The sequence below is a fragment of the Diuraphis noxia genome, unplaced genomic scaffold (assembly GCF_037042655.1).
Source record: "Diuraphis noxia isolate RWA-SAM2 unplaced genomic scaffold, SU_Dnox_SAM2 contig0003, whole genome shotgun sequence".
NCBI lineage: Eukaryota > Metazoa > Arthropoda > Insecta > Hemiptera > Aphididae > Diuraphis > Diuraphis noxia.
Window position 1 is genome coordinate 49,923,792 of NW_028301713.1, and position 15,785 is coordinate 49,939,576.

At 30.1% G+C, this 15,785-nt stretch overlaps 1 protein-coding gene across 3 annotated transcripts in view; it reads left to right on the forward strand.

Annotated features, from left to right (window-relative positions):
- LOC107163403 (solute carrier organic anion transporter family member 74D-like) overlaps positions 1–15,785 on the forward strand; it is a 42,844-nt gene that overhangs the window by 7,406 nt on the left and 19,653 nt on the right. The window contains exon 2 of one of the 3 annotated variants that reach the window (XM_015510818.2): positions 14,904–14,921. The exons of 1 other annotated variant lie outside the window; for it this stretch is intronic. The gene's annotated coding sequence lies outside the window, so the exon portion shown is untranslated. One more of the 3 variants, XM_015510819.2, reaches the window with a different exon arrangement.

Here is a 15,785-nt window from a genome sequence, read left to right on the forward strand (position 1 = left end):
TAAATATCGTTCTTTTTTTCATGTAGGTGCTTATCTTTAAAATAACAAATTATTATGATATTTGAGTACTGTTAAAATTTCGCATTAAACAAACCATTGTAAAATATATAACCACTTAGAATGATACTATTATCTTAGAACTTTTTCAAATTTTTATCAAGAATAGTAATTTTTTCACTAACTATTTAGTATATTTTATTGATGGGAGGTTGGATGTAATTGATATACATATACATATTCAAGTGCGTGACCTCGTCATAGGTAACATATAATTTTTGTTAAGTATATTATAATTTATAATTAGCAAAAACATAATATTCAAATCGGTTCAATGGACATATTATTTTAATTAAAGAATTCACAATCTTCTATATAGTTTGCAAAGCGTACTTAAAAATGAAATTATTGTAATCTAATACCATTTATCAGTACCTTCAGTATTAATTTTTTTTTTTGTATTTGATGACATATTTTGTCAATTTGTCCACAACACTAAAAAAACCCATTTGGTTTTTATGTTTAACTGCATTAAATTAAATGTAACATGAAATAAATACATAATTCCCAGTTTTATGTTTAATATCTCTGATAAATACAACTATTTAATTGTACATGAGCACGAGGTCTGGTAAAAATATTAAATAATATATCAATATAATAGTGTTGTGCGTGATTGGACATATAGCTGTTAAATCTCTTCAGAGAATTGACACGATTAAGTCTGCATTCTAAGACATCGTACACTTTTAATTTATTTTATTTTAATGAGTCCTCGTATTACTATTAAATGTGTAGGTGGCGACTATAAGAATTGTAATTGACATTTGTTACCACACCAATGGTGATTGTGAATTTTTTTACATTATACATTAACAAATTATAAAAACTCTAATGCATTTTATCAAACAAAGTCGTTACTAGTTACCCCCCCCCCCCTCCCACCATAAAATAGACATGGATCAAATACACTTTTGATTTTAATCTTAGATATTATATTGCACTATACTCTATTAATTATTTCAATAATTATTGTTTAAAGTGATTGAAACTTAATATTTATATAGCAACACATTTTAATATTCACGTACACAGACCTAACCACATAGGGCACACATTCAGTTTTATTAGGTATATTATAAGTCGTAATAACGAATATAACGAATGTAACTATCATATTTTGTGAACGAATACAAAATTCAAATGTATACATTAATTTAAACAATGGTTTCGAGCGGGCGGTGACACGGCGGCTCTGCACTTTGAGACAACAGAATACTACGCGACGCATGAAAAACTCCGAAATAGAAATCGAATAAAAGTGACCAAGAACGAATATCTAACGATCGGTGACAAACGAGAATGTTATAATAATAATATTATCCACATGAATAAAATATACATGATTGAAACGCATATTATTGAGATAGGTTTAATATTATTATAAGTTATAACATCTCGCATATAATGTACATTAATCAAATTATTATAAACAGCAGCAGCTGTTGGTTGTTGGCCTATAATCCGAGTGCGTTCGAATTTGAATACACAAATTGTAGGTACCTCTGCAGTACCTGCAGCCTACCTGCTCACTAAAAAAACAGCTACCTACCCATAACTTATATGATGTGTAATATTATTTCATATTATGTACACGCCAAATCGAAATTTGAAACTGAAACATGTGTTGGGATGAGACTTGTCACGTGGGCGAGAACGACAGCGCACAAATATTTATAATAACAAATAATTTAAAACCTTCGCGGTAGTTGACTCTAGTCGAGTGCGTACGCCTGTTCAAAGTTGCTCCGCGTAAATATTATATATAATCATCCATCAAACAGAATTATTATGATACACCGCAGTCGTTTATTATAAAAATTATAATCGGATGACTGCATTTAACATGAATACAAGTGATAAGACATTTTTTTGTAAACCAAAATTTCGGGAAACGTTCAAACATATTTTCATATTTTAATAATTTTAAAATAATTGTTATTGTGATATCCATATTAGTGTTTAATCCTAAACATATACTATCGGAACTATCAAAAATATATTCGAAAAATGATGAGACATCGGTTAAAACCAAACCGTAAAGTTTTTTTCATAAAAGTAATCGTCTGTAAAATTATGATGTCAAGTTATACAAGTGCACTTCGTCCATGATTTATGACTGTATTAGCGTACTTATTTCATATTGTAGGTCTACAGTCATCGTATCTCGTATTCTGCAATTTTTCTGATTTGAGGCCCCCGTACACCTAATCGATTACATAAGTGTAGCATACGAATAGTACGATATGAGAACTAACTTTAACAATAATTATAATCATATAAAAGAGGAAGATGATTAAACACAGATCGTCAAAACGTCCAAATAATTAGATATATGCATCAAAAAAAGAGATAATAATAATACATACATTTAATACGCACATGTTGTATATAGTTTTATACTACGTTTTTATGACCTGCAAAATTCTACTCCTGTGACGACGTTGACGATGGTATCGTCCTTGTGCCTCGTATCTAAAATTTCTAAAATACATATATTATAATATATATGCATAAACATAAACATTCATGATATATATATATAGTTAATATCGACTAATTCACCACCGCCACTGTCAAACCAATTTATTATTGTTACGAGTGCAAATTGTATAAGGCATCATGGGCCTATTAAAAACACATCAATTTTGGTAAAGCGAAATCGCCTTTCTCGTCATGAACGGGGAACAGCTTGTACAATAATATATATGAATATTATATAACACTACGTACTAAAATAATAATATATTGTACTCGTACATGTGTTACGAATTATGACAATAGTAATGACACGCGTTGAACACTTTGTTCGTGCAAAGATGTTCCATGATTCGTATTTGTTTTAATCCATCGAAACTCATGATGGTTTCGTTGCTATATTACTAAATAATAGAAATCCCTTTCCTTTAGTGGTGATTGCAATATATGTGTGTAAGTGAGGAGAGAGGGAGAAGATAGCAGGTTCACTTACAGTCTTTTCGGTCAAAAATTTGAAAAGCTCTGCACATCTTTCACCGTAAGATAGCCAGTTTACATTTTTACGAATTTTTTCAACGCGTTATACCTTTTAAATTTTAGTCCAATTATATTGGAAAATTCGTATGTAAAAATAATAAGTCTTATCAGCCATTAATCAATATATTATATTATCATCATACTCTGGTTTCTGTAGGTACTCACCGATCAAACGGTATAAATGGCCGTCACTCATCTTGTGGAAATGTGTGGGTTTAAGTAGAGGATAATTCTGTGAAACATAGCAAACGATTGCTGAGGAAAATCGATCAGTGAAAATTGTCATCTTAATAGAGTTCTCCACGTTAAGTGGTATTGTTTTGTTATAAATATTCAGTATTTTCTAGAGTTATTTGTAAAGTTCTGATACATAAAATGGTTTTATAATTAACTATTATTAAATACAAAACTTGAAATAATATATGAAACCAAACAAATGTTACTCAACCGCGTTCGTATAGACTTTTCATTATATAAGCTATCGTAATGATTAATTACGATAACCTACTACACATTTTAATATGAGTACAGTTGTGTACCTGGGGTCTGGACAGTGCCGACGAGATTTTGGAACTTTTCTGGGTGGATCATAACTTCTAATGGGTTGGTTGTACAAATAATGAGAGGCAATAGGCACAAATATATTGAGCAATATTGACATAACCGCTATAAATTGACATGGTTAAAAAAAAGTGATTTATTAGATAAAAACTGTAAAAAAATATTTAAGTAATTTTTTTTTTAAATTTCATGTATAAACTGATTTTATTAAGCGAAAAATATGAATTATTTCGTTTAATACCCAAACACTAATTCAAGGGTTGCACTGAGAAAACACGCGAACAAATCACTTCCTAAACATTCCTTCCAGTAAGAAATGTTGAGGGCTGTTAATATTAGAGTATTCCCGAGCTCAGATTTTTCACAGTCAACCACTGTCACCGTCGAGTTTTACACGTTATGACGACAGTCACCATTATTACATTCACCTGCTGAATATTATATGTAGATCAGTATATAAAGGTGCGAATAATATTTTTACGATCGAGGCTTTTTTCTCCCATCGTCCGAATAATCAAATGCGTAATGTTACGTAAAATACGCGATATGTGCCGACGGCTGTCACTGTGGCGAGGTCGGAGCATGCATTGTTTCCGAATTTATCGTGGCGACTTCGAACACGCTTAATAATATTATAAGTATCTAACTGTATACGATATTATACATTCAACCGGCCCGTTTAGCGTATATTATTCATCATTATTATTGTTATTATTATTAAAATTATGCTAAACTTAATGTATTTAGAGTAAACCCATGAGCGAGACAGATATTGCTGCAGAAAAAAAGAATAATATAATGTCGTTTCAGTTTAAAAACCGAATGAAAAAGACGGACGACGACAGTAGGATGTGGCAAACGCCTCATAAATGCACATAATATAAAACGACATTATGCCTTACCTAAAAATAATAATTTATATTATACGCGCAGACGAAAAAACCGCTATCGATATCGTATAAATTATCATTAAAATATTCTAATGACAAATGGCACACAACGATATTTTCGTTACATACCTACTTTAATATTATTATTAAATTAATCGTGTCATAATATTCTGATTCCTGTTGGCGTTCTATTGTAACGCATATCTGGAGAAGCAGCAACAGCAGCAGCAATATGAGAAACGTGTAATTGAAAATTTGAAGAAAAAAAAATACCTTTCGAGTTACGTGAGAGAAATTTAATTCTCTTTTATGTGAACGACGACGATGGCGACGATAACGCTGTGGAGGGAAGTATTGTACAGTACCTAAACCCTTTTTCTTCATTGCATAACACTATAGCGGTGGTGTTCAGGTGTTCTGTATGGAGAGAGAAAAAGGTCAACCACACACACATTCTATTCCAGTGCGTGTTTTTTTTACTACGCAATGCTAAGTAATTTTTTAATTTCGTCGTCGTTTTCGTCGTCGTTTTCGTCGTCGGTGTAGTACTTGACTTGTTGCCAATTATCGCCAGGCGTGCGTGCGTGCGTGCGTGGGTATCCACACACACTGTTATACCGGAAGTATGCTTTATGGAGTTATAGAAATGTCTCGAAAAGAAATTGCCCGCACGTATTATCTATGTGAGCAGAATACGTAAATCTGAACTGGTGGTGGTGTGACATTATAGTATTATTAACGAACGATTTGCGAGTATTGTGGTGTGAATATATAAAGGTACCTTAGTAGTTTATCTGATATGGTATATATATATATATATATGATATATATTCTACTTACCTATATCTATGTATATACTGCGGTTTGAGTCCCCCCGATTGGGTCGTGTAACTTCTGTAGTTGTGTAGGTATGTGTATAAGTGCATAAATGTAGTGGTAAAGGCCAGCGTGCGCAGACAATGACGTTCACTCGATTCGTAAAAAAAAAAATTAAAACGTATCGTGGAGGTGAAGTCTTTTTTACGCGTTTTGCCGAGCTGTGCCTATAGTATATAATATTTACATGCACACGATAGTGATATTATTTAATAAATCGCATCAGTATCACTACTACTACTACCACTACTACCACCACCATTACTACTACTACTACTACTACTACTACTACTTCTACTACTACTACTACTATTTGAACGCGATCTATTGTGTGCACCTATTCTACACATACATATTGTACAACACTTCACCAGTGTAAATATTATGTGTATGAATAGAAACACATAATATTATAGATGACTAAGTGACGGGCACGTTGACAAACAACCGGCGTCGGAGTAAATTATAAAAATGATTTCTCGATAAAGTTCATTGCCATGAGATGGACGTGTGTGAGTAAATTAGTATATTGTAACACAATATTATATTATAATAATTTTTGAGGTCTACATCATGTAGGTACATGATATTGTGAAAAAATATGTACATACACACTGCAGCGCACCGTGATTTACAACGGACACGTTAACGTATATTATGCAGCTAAGTCAAAGCAATAATTGTACGGTTTTCCGACGAAGTTGCAGGTGCAAGTATAAACTGCACTGTTTTTGGACGATTTCCCCGTTCCCCCCATAAATAAGAGGAGGGAGATAAGTAGGTAGGCAGGTATATAGGCTGGTACTATAGATATGCTCGCCCTCTCCTCCCTCGGGCCACTATATAATATTAGGCATGTGCGTTAAAAGTGGAAAAATCCAACTGAAAGAGTTCCCAAACCATAATTGCCTATAGCTTTTTAATAGCAGAAAACTATAGTATTATAATAGGTGATTTATAATTATACAATAATATTTACGAGTCCAAATAGCTGTAGGTATAAAATCGTCGTTGGTGTTAGCTTACACGATGCATCACACATATATGGCTATAACTATAAACTATGGTTTACCAGAGTCCATCGTAAGTTGGAGTAATAATAAAGAAGCAATAACATGACGAAAATGATTACGATTGAAAGTTGTCGTAATATACACATAGACGCGAGTTAAAAAAAAACATGGAAATAAACTCGCGAGCAATGTGTTTAATATGTATACACTAACACTATATACAGTATACACAGACATTTAACATATATAATGCGTGACGGGCACGTTAGCGAACCACATGATTGCTGAGTAAAGTTCATTGCCACAAGACGCGCATATAAATTGGTCACATAACGCCAAAAAATATGTCTTTGAATAATATGTTAATAGGGAACGAAAAAAAAATGAATAACAGCTATATTCGTAGTCCTAAATAATTGTATTCTGAATAAAATTATAATATGATACTGCGTCAGATACAAAAAAGTACCTATAAGTGGAGAATAAAAGAAAAAAATTCAACCGACGGAAGTAAATTTTAATTTTGTAAAAATACGAGTATATAACACATATTAATAGGTATTTTTTTGTTTAGCAAATAGTGAATTACCTATTCAGTATTAAACCTATAAAAGGAGTACAAAAAAACATACCGTGTGCTGTTGAGATTTGAATTGAGGTATATATAAACTGCTGCGACAGACTGACGGTAGAATTAAATATCTTTATAAATATATATTTAAATATATTATATAATATATTTAATAAAATAGAAATAACGCATTTTCAGAGAGAGAGACTTAGTTGTATTTATTTTAAGAAAAAAACTCAGCTGTGACGAAAATATTGACAATTATTAAAAACATTTCAATAATTAGAATGTAAAAATGACACGAAAGGGGTCCCTTGTATTGCTCGAGAATCTGCACTCAACTGTTATGTCACGTATCTATAGATCTGGTCACGATTCGTTAGTGGATGTATTTTCTAATTTTAAAAACACACGTTTAATAATAATGATTTGTCGTATACACTTAAACGTCTTATATACCCAGACCCAATAACATAAATGTCTAAATCGTATTACATTATATCTTACAAGTTGAGTTATTACAGTGTATTGTTCCCACATTCCCACTCACACACACGCATTGCGCTCATATGCGGTTGCCGGTCGGACTTAAAAAATCTTCATTGATGGGTACGCTGTACGCAAGCACGACTACTCATAAATTGCTCTTGACCTTCACCGCACGAGTGTGTTAGACCGTCAAGTGTTTAAAAATCATTAAGTCATTGTAAAATGTACATAGCACAGGCCGAACAGTGCGTATTTAAAAAGCGCTGTACCGAAGAACATTTTATTAATATTATATATGTACGTTAATAATTATTCTAGTTAAAAATCAGTAATTATCATAGGCGTGCGCAAAGTTTCAAGTCGGGGGCAGCGAATATTTTTACCTGCCCATACATGATGGGTATTAAGTTAACATTTTTAAGCTCAAAGTCAAAATTTAACCTTTGACCTTTAAATAAAAATATTTTAAACGATATTATCATTGGTTAATCATAGATTGTTTTTGCTCAACACCGGTTACCATATCAAAATTAAAAATACATCAAATATCAATAACACATTATTCTTTATTATTATAATACGGTTATATTATTATGTTATGTTATTATTATATAGTTCGGCCCAGACAAATATATTCAAACCGTCCAGGGGCAGCAAGAGCACACCTTGCTGCCCCTGTCCGCACGCCTATGGTAATTATTATATTATGGAAAATAAATGACATATTAGTGTATATTATGACTATTGTAATCTACATGATACACTTCATAGAATTCATGCCATTGAGAGCAAAGACAATTTTTTGGTTTACTGGATGCGCACAAAAGTAATTCATATTTCCGCCCTCACATTCACATAATATACGCCTTAGTGAATTTGACTTGAATATAATGTTGAACACACCGATAACCAGTAAGTATAATAGGTTGGTGAAAATCGATTAAGACAATTATTGTGTTTAAACTTTTTAATAAACTATAATAAATATGAAATATGGAAATATTTTATGATTTTTCTGCAATAGTATTATGATAATTTTTTGACAGTTTATAATTTTAGAGAAACAAAAAAAAATATGAAAACAAAAATCTCAAACTATTAATTATAATATTATAAGTAAATATAATATGATTGAAATTTATACATGACTTAAAGTTTTTAAATATTTTCGGAAAATATTCAGAAAGGTGCGTTTTCAACATCATGATTTTACAAAAGTTAGCATTGATGATAATAAGATTACATAGTAATAATATATTTCATAATAGGTACTTATAATATTAATGTGCAGTCTATTGTATTTGATTAATCCTAACAATTAAATGTTACCTGTCTATTTTTAATTAAAATTACATTCATAGTAATAAATTCAAAGCTGGACAAGTTATCTATTTTTTTTTTAACTGGTTTAAGTTAAGATATCGTAAAAAAAGAATTAATTAATAGTTAAGCCTATAAGTCAACTCTAAAATGAATTAAAGCCACTAAGTTAAAAAATAACATATTATTCTTTAACATAATGATAAAAAAATAACACCCAAACCCTATCATCTCGTGTATAAGCCTCTACATTTATACATTAACAAAAAAACAGTTGAATACAAATGTATAATACTGACGTAAATTATTATAAATTTGATTAGGTAAAGTGCAATAAGTTTAATATTTTCTGATAAACAAATGATTCTAAAGAAATCGCAGCGTTAAATGTTTGATGATTGATAAGCAGCGGAAACATTACGTATGTTATTGTCATAACATACGTATTTAATTTTTCAAAAAAAAAAAAAAAAATGTTTTTAAAAAGTTCCTTTGTGTTATAAATTGATTACTCTACCCGGTATATGAAATAATTGTTATTTTTTAATTCCAGCTGCTATATAAAAAATAAAATGCATCAATAACGTGCAACTTGAATATTGTAACATATTTTCAAATATCATCATTATTATTAAGAACATGTAGAATAATGAAACGCAGCCAACTGAATAATTAAAACATAATACATTGTACCGCATAAAATTCAAACTCTTATTAAATAAAAAATAAAAATATATAAGTTCGGACTGCTATAGACAGGATGTTTATTCTCGCTTCACTCACATCTATTACCATTTTTTTTTTTTTTTTTTGTAAGGAGAACCCGCGGCAACATAGGCCATTGGGTGTGGGGTGGTACGGTAGGGGTTATTTTTGTATATTTGTTTGTAGGTTTTTAAGTGGGTAGGGTTGTAACACGTGTTTGTGTATGTGTGTGGCAAGGATATGTTGCTAAAAATCCCGGATGGGTGACCATCCGGGAGCTAGCAACTGCGGCCGGTACTTACGCTCAGTGCATTTCCGCAGATTGAGCGTACGACCGCGCCTCACCAAGCCACTTACCATTTTTTGTGTTGTTATTACCATTAATAGTAGTAAAGGTAAAGTTATTAAAAAATTAGAAAAATAATTTTGTTTACGTTTTAAAAATGTGGCTTTATAATATTGTTGTTACTTTGTAGGACATCTTTAAAATTAAATTTGACTATAATATTTACTGTTACCATTCTACTACTTAAAAAAAAAAAAAAAAAAAAATGTCAGTTGAGAAGAGTGCACTACTTGCAGTCTAAATCCTTGCCGATAGTTAGAGTATTAGATTATTGAAAAATACACACAAATGTATACCTACAGTAATTACTAATAAAATATTATAATATCTTGAACGTGAAGTTAATAAACGGGACTTTGTGCAACTCATTTCGTCGTACCTATTTCATTACATATACCTACATAATAAAAATTATCATTATTTTTTTTTTATTACGTCTAATTTATAATCTTAGAACTATAAAAAATACAATAGGTATACCTGTAAACGATATGATGATGCATTGCAGTAAATCAATTAAATCGTCGATAGGTAAGTACACCCGAAATAATTGCCTATACCGGCTATATCGTTTTAAAAGTTAATAAATATGTTTTATTTTATGGTCAGTAAACATTTTATAATTAATAATCGATAACAATACGGTTTCGTATTGTATAATATTATAGTATATAATATTATACATCGTTACTATTTTTATTCTATAATAACCAATGTCAAGGGGGCCGAGAACGTTAAAAAACATATGTGATAATAAATTAAACGGACGACAGTGAAAAAAAAATTTACGAGCACAGTTTGACAGAGCTAGTGTACACTGTACACGCAGTATATACGTACGTTAATATAATGTTTAACAAAACCACAATATTAATATACTGAATAATGATGATATTATAATAGTTGGTAGGTATTTAAATAATTGAACTTTAATAGTATTATTGGAATCATTTTTATCACCGGCTGTGGTAGTGATTTTATAATTTACTGTACACATATAGATACTTGGTACTGCTGCTGCAGAGGTACCGACGCAAAACGGAGACAATAGACAATATACTAATAAATAACAAAAATAATAACATTAAATTATTCGATTGTTATATACACCAACAAGCCGGGCATTTGTTTTTTTAGCGAATCGTTCCAAGCAGATTTTTTGCGATCATTATTATTTTTTTCCTCTTCCCTTTCGTTTTTATTCGTCCAGACATGACCGAAATAATTACCGCTCTATCTCGCCGGGCGCCTGCTGGTGCAGTAAAAATGCAGTTGAGCATTATTTTTGCCTGAGGAACAACAATATTATTATTATATACGTCGATAAGAAAGAAAACAAATATTACATAAAACGCCTGTGCGTTACGATATTTCTTTTTTTTTCTTTAAAAAACCGATCCGAGACAACACATCATTAGTCAATCTATTATTAATGCACATCGAAACTTGTTATTAGAGAGAGAGAGAGCCCTTTGCTTATAACTTAGGCGAGGCACCGGCGCAAACCCGCGCACCACTATATGTATATAGGTACGTTCGGCTTTCGACCTCTATGGAGTGCGTGCACGTGATCCCAATATAGGAATTCATTCTCCCTCTTATGTTTAAGGTACACACTATAGGTACGTGTGTATACGTATGTTGCCCGTGGTCTGAGGTGGACATTATATAATGTATATTTATATATTCTGTGTTGAGCAACTATGACGACGGTCATTAGAAAATAAAATAAAAACAAAACAATTACAAGTTACAAACAAAAAACAATCGTTCGACACAGTCCGTATTCTGTTTACTACGGGAGCCGGACATTGGTATGGGTACTTATATAAATTGATATAATAATAATAATGTATTATATATTTTGTTCAAACCTGAACACGCGTTCCGAATGAGTCACTCCTAAGTCCTAAGAGCTGATTACCACAGTACACGTATAATATAATGTAGTCTGTAGAGTAGAGTATATAAAAAAAAAGATTATCGTTCGATATACCTACCGGACACCGTAGTGCAGTGTGCATTAATATTGCATATCATTACTATTGTACGAACAATATATTATTATATAATTTTATATTATATGCCTCATATGGACTAAAAATAGCATTTAGTTAGTATGTAATATTGTATTTACACGATCGTTGTACCTTTATTTATGAGACAGAATAGCAACAATTACAATAGATTTGAAAAAAAAAACAATGTGTACGACAGTGAAAAAAGAAGATTCCGGACAGATGGCTCACATAATGATAATGTTATAAAATATAATTTATGGTTATAATATAGAGTAATTCACTAAGCATATATTCGTCCATATATTTTCATTTCATAATACTTTTTACAATTTTGATTTTTGGGTTTTTTTTAAGTATTCAAGGATCATATCCTATTTTTCAAAATACGTGGATTCTTAAACCGTTTTCGAAATGTCTTTTAGTGATAACAAATTCATTTTCACCCAATGAGAACCATCTTTTTGGCATTATTTATTGAGCAGATGGTTGTTTTAAAAACGTCGAAGACTCTAAATAGAAAATTAAAATTAATAGTTCTTGACTTATTTAACTTCATGCTTTAAATAAGTCCGTGATAATAAGTTTGGAAGATATGGGAGATGATAATCATAAAAATATGAAATAATTTAATGATAATACCTAACGTATTAATATTGCATAATAATTATATGAATATTCAGATTAAATTATTAATTAACTAATTTTAAGGATTATCCTAAATATAATAGTATGCATTTCAATAACTCAAAAATTACTCGTTTGAATTTTTACATAAAAACATCAACATTTTCAAAAAGTATCTGCTTAACAATTGCTAACAAAAAAATCTTGATTCTTATTTATAAAAATAAATTTATTTTCAGTGGTTACTACCAAAAGTAGCACAAAAATATATCAAAAATTTAAAAATATTTACATTGAGTGGGTGTAAAAAGGTATCTATTATATTTATAAAATTTGAATAACTGCATTATATTAGGGGAAAATAGGGATGATAATGCTTGCAATGGCGAATCACTCTGAATATAATATGTATTATAACCTGCGTATATATAAGTGTTTATTGTAGGTACTTGCACTATAGTAATATTAAGGTATTTAATATTTGTTTTATGTTATGGTATACAGTATCTACTTGTACATTTATAATTCATTGTTATTATTTTTACGGATACAGTGGATACACAAATATCACTCAACTGCAAATGCAGCCGCTTGCCTTCTTGCCGATATAATATAATTATAATATAATAATAAATGACTTGCCAGTAGAAAAACAATGGGAAAAAATTAAACGTTTATTTATTGAACGATTGTGTATTACATAATATTATTATAGGAAACTTATGAAAATCTTCAATTAACAACGTACTTATCGAAAACTCGAGTACAGTTAAAACGTTGGGTTCTTATAGAGTTGTTTGTTCTGTTATTGATTTGTTAAGAAACAAATCAACAATCGTATTCAACTACTACAAATGTTATAATAATTACATGAGAATATAACAGTTAGCTTGATTAGTATAGTTAAATTGATGTCAACATTCTAGAAACTGCACTATGCATCTTTATAATAATGAAACGCACTTGTTAGTTCAACAATAATAATTGCATCGGCAATAAATATATTTATCGTTATTACTTGTGCATCTTTTTAATATGATTAAATGCGTTAAAGTGTATTTATTTATTTTTGTTTACATATTTTAAATTAGACCGTCTAGACTGCATCGCCATATTATGTTTATTTGTCTTTCCAGCATTCATCAGTGATGATTAGTATATTAAGTATAATTTATAATATTAACAATTAAAACGATGTCATAACTCCACGCTATTCAATTATTCGAAGTAGATAAAAAAGACATATTTGTAGTTCTTCGATAATGCGCGTATTGAAGTAATACTATTTTGTTTTATTTTCATCGCTGACGTTAATTTTACGACCGTTAGACTGTTGGACACAAATCAAAGACAATGCACAATGACTAATTCCTTTTAATTTATTATTCATATTTTTTTTTAATAATCGTCAAACATTCGTGTGGTGGTGGTTGTCTGTACGTATTTTTTTAAATAATTAATGAAAGAAAAATAATAACAAATCCTGAACTAACTTGGTGCTAACAGTTGTATAAAGTAATTTGCGTAATGTGATGGCGACGATGGCGCACGAAAAAATTATAATATAATGTGATAGGTATAAATTAGTAACTATTTAACATTACACATACACCACGACCACGACGTAACGTGGGTTGTAACTTTAAGTCAATAACAAGTAAAACGACGACGCAAAATGATATAGCATAATAATATTATAATGAGACACCAGACTATATTATTATACTAGGCACCTACACAATACACAATACATTTTCTTAAAAATATATTGTTGTTATTTATAAGTAATGATGAGGTTCAAAGATAATATATTATAATGGATAGGGAGTTTTTAATGGCTAAAATTAAGAAAACACAAATATGTTGAATATTATGAAAAAACAACATATTTTATATTTATACAATATTTATTTGTTGACAATCTAATAATTATTTATGAACAGTGTTAATATTTATATTGAATTGACGAAAAACAATAAATCCACACTCAAACTACGTTATCAGTAAAATATAATGATAGTATCGCAATCGAAATTTATTTTGTGTGTATGCATAAATCATACACATTATATTATTGAAATAAAGATACATTAAATGACGGAACTATAAACACAAATTCTGAGCTTCTGAGTTTTTTGATTATATGGTGTTGAATCTTGGAATGCTTCCTGGTGATCTTACAAATAAAACAAACAAAAAATAATAAAACATCCTAATGACCACGTATAGTCATAACAAAAATAGTAAAAGGTTGCGGGATATCAAAAAATCATAACGCATAGTATTCATGTTCGGTAGTCGTGGAATACGAAAAAGGAGATTTTTACCGGATAAAATATCAAATTCGTAAAGAAATTATTTCAGCAATCAAAATACCTATCTCTTTTTTTTAAACATTTATTTTTGAATTTACAGTTGTTGTGAATGCGTGAGGTGAGTAGCAACCCAGCGGTAACACTCGACGAAATACCTATCTAATTTCTCTATGACAGCGTGGTTACGGGATTCACGAGAGTCCTCAATTTATATGCTATTGATGCACGAAAAAAAAACATTATCTTCTGGTAAAATGTTTTGTTTTTTCATTGTAAGTACGATCATATACAAAGCACATAATATAAACATTAAAATTAACATATTATTTTAAGTACTTAACGTCATGTTCTCAAAGATATTGAACACTTACAGGCATGTTCGAAAACATTAAATACTCTCAAGACAGTGTATTGAATGTTTAAAATGATTCCCAATAAAATTAGAATATTGTACACTTTACATATTTTATCAAAAATATCATATATCTATATTATGTTTTGAAAATAATTTCCACAACAAATTTTGAATTTAGCTAACAAATTTTTTAAATGTGTTGTATTAAAATACGTTGTATAGTGTATTGTGAAACCAGCAGTGGCCATTGGTGATGCGGTATATTAAAATATGATACACTAGACATATGTCTTGCATATATTATGCACATTACTGCTGTGGAGTATCTATAAGAACAATATTTTTAAAAGGTTTCAGTCAGTTGGAAAAGTTGAAAGTAACTTATTCAAATTATATAAACATATATATTCTTTTATCAAATCTAATAACTACAAGTCGGTAGACATGGATAAGTGCAGTTAATATTAATGCGTAAACGTTCAGTGAATAAATGTGGTCAGGTCGTGGTCGTACATTTGGTCATATAATCACATTTGGTCAATAATTTCTATTTCAAAATCAAAATTAGTATTATATCTTAGGGTATTTTTGAGTATAAAATAAAATAACTATACACATGAACAATTA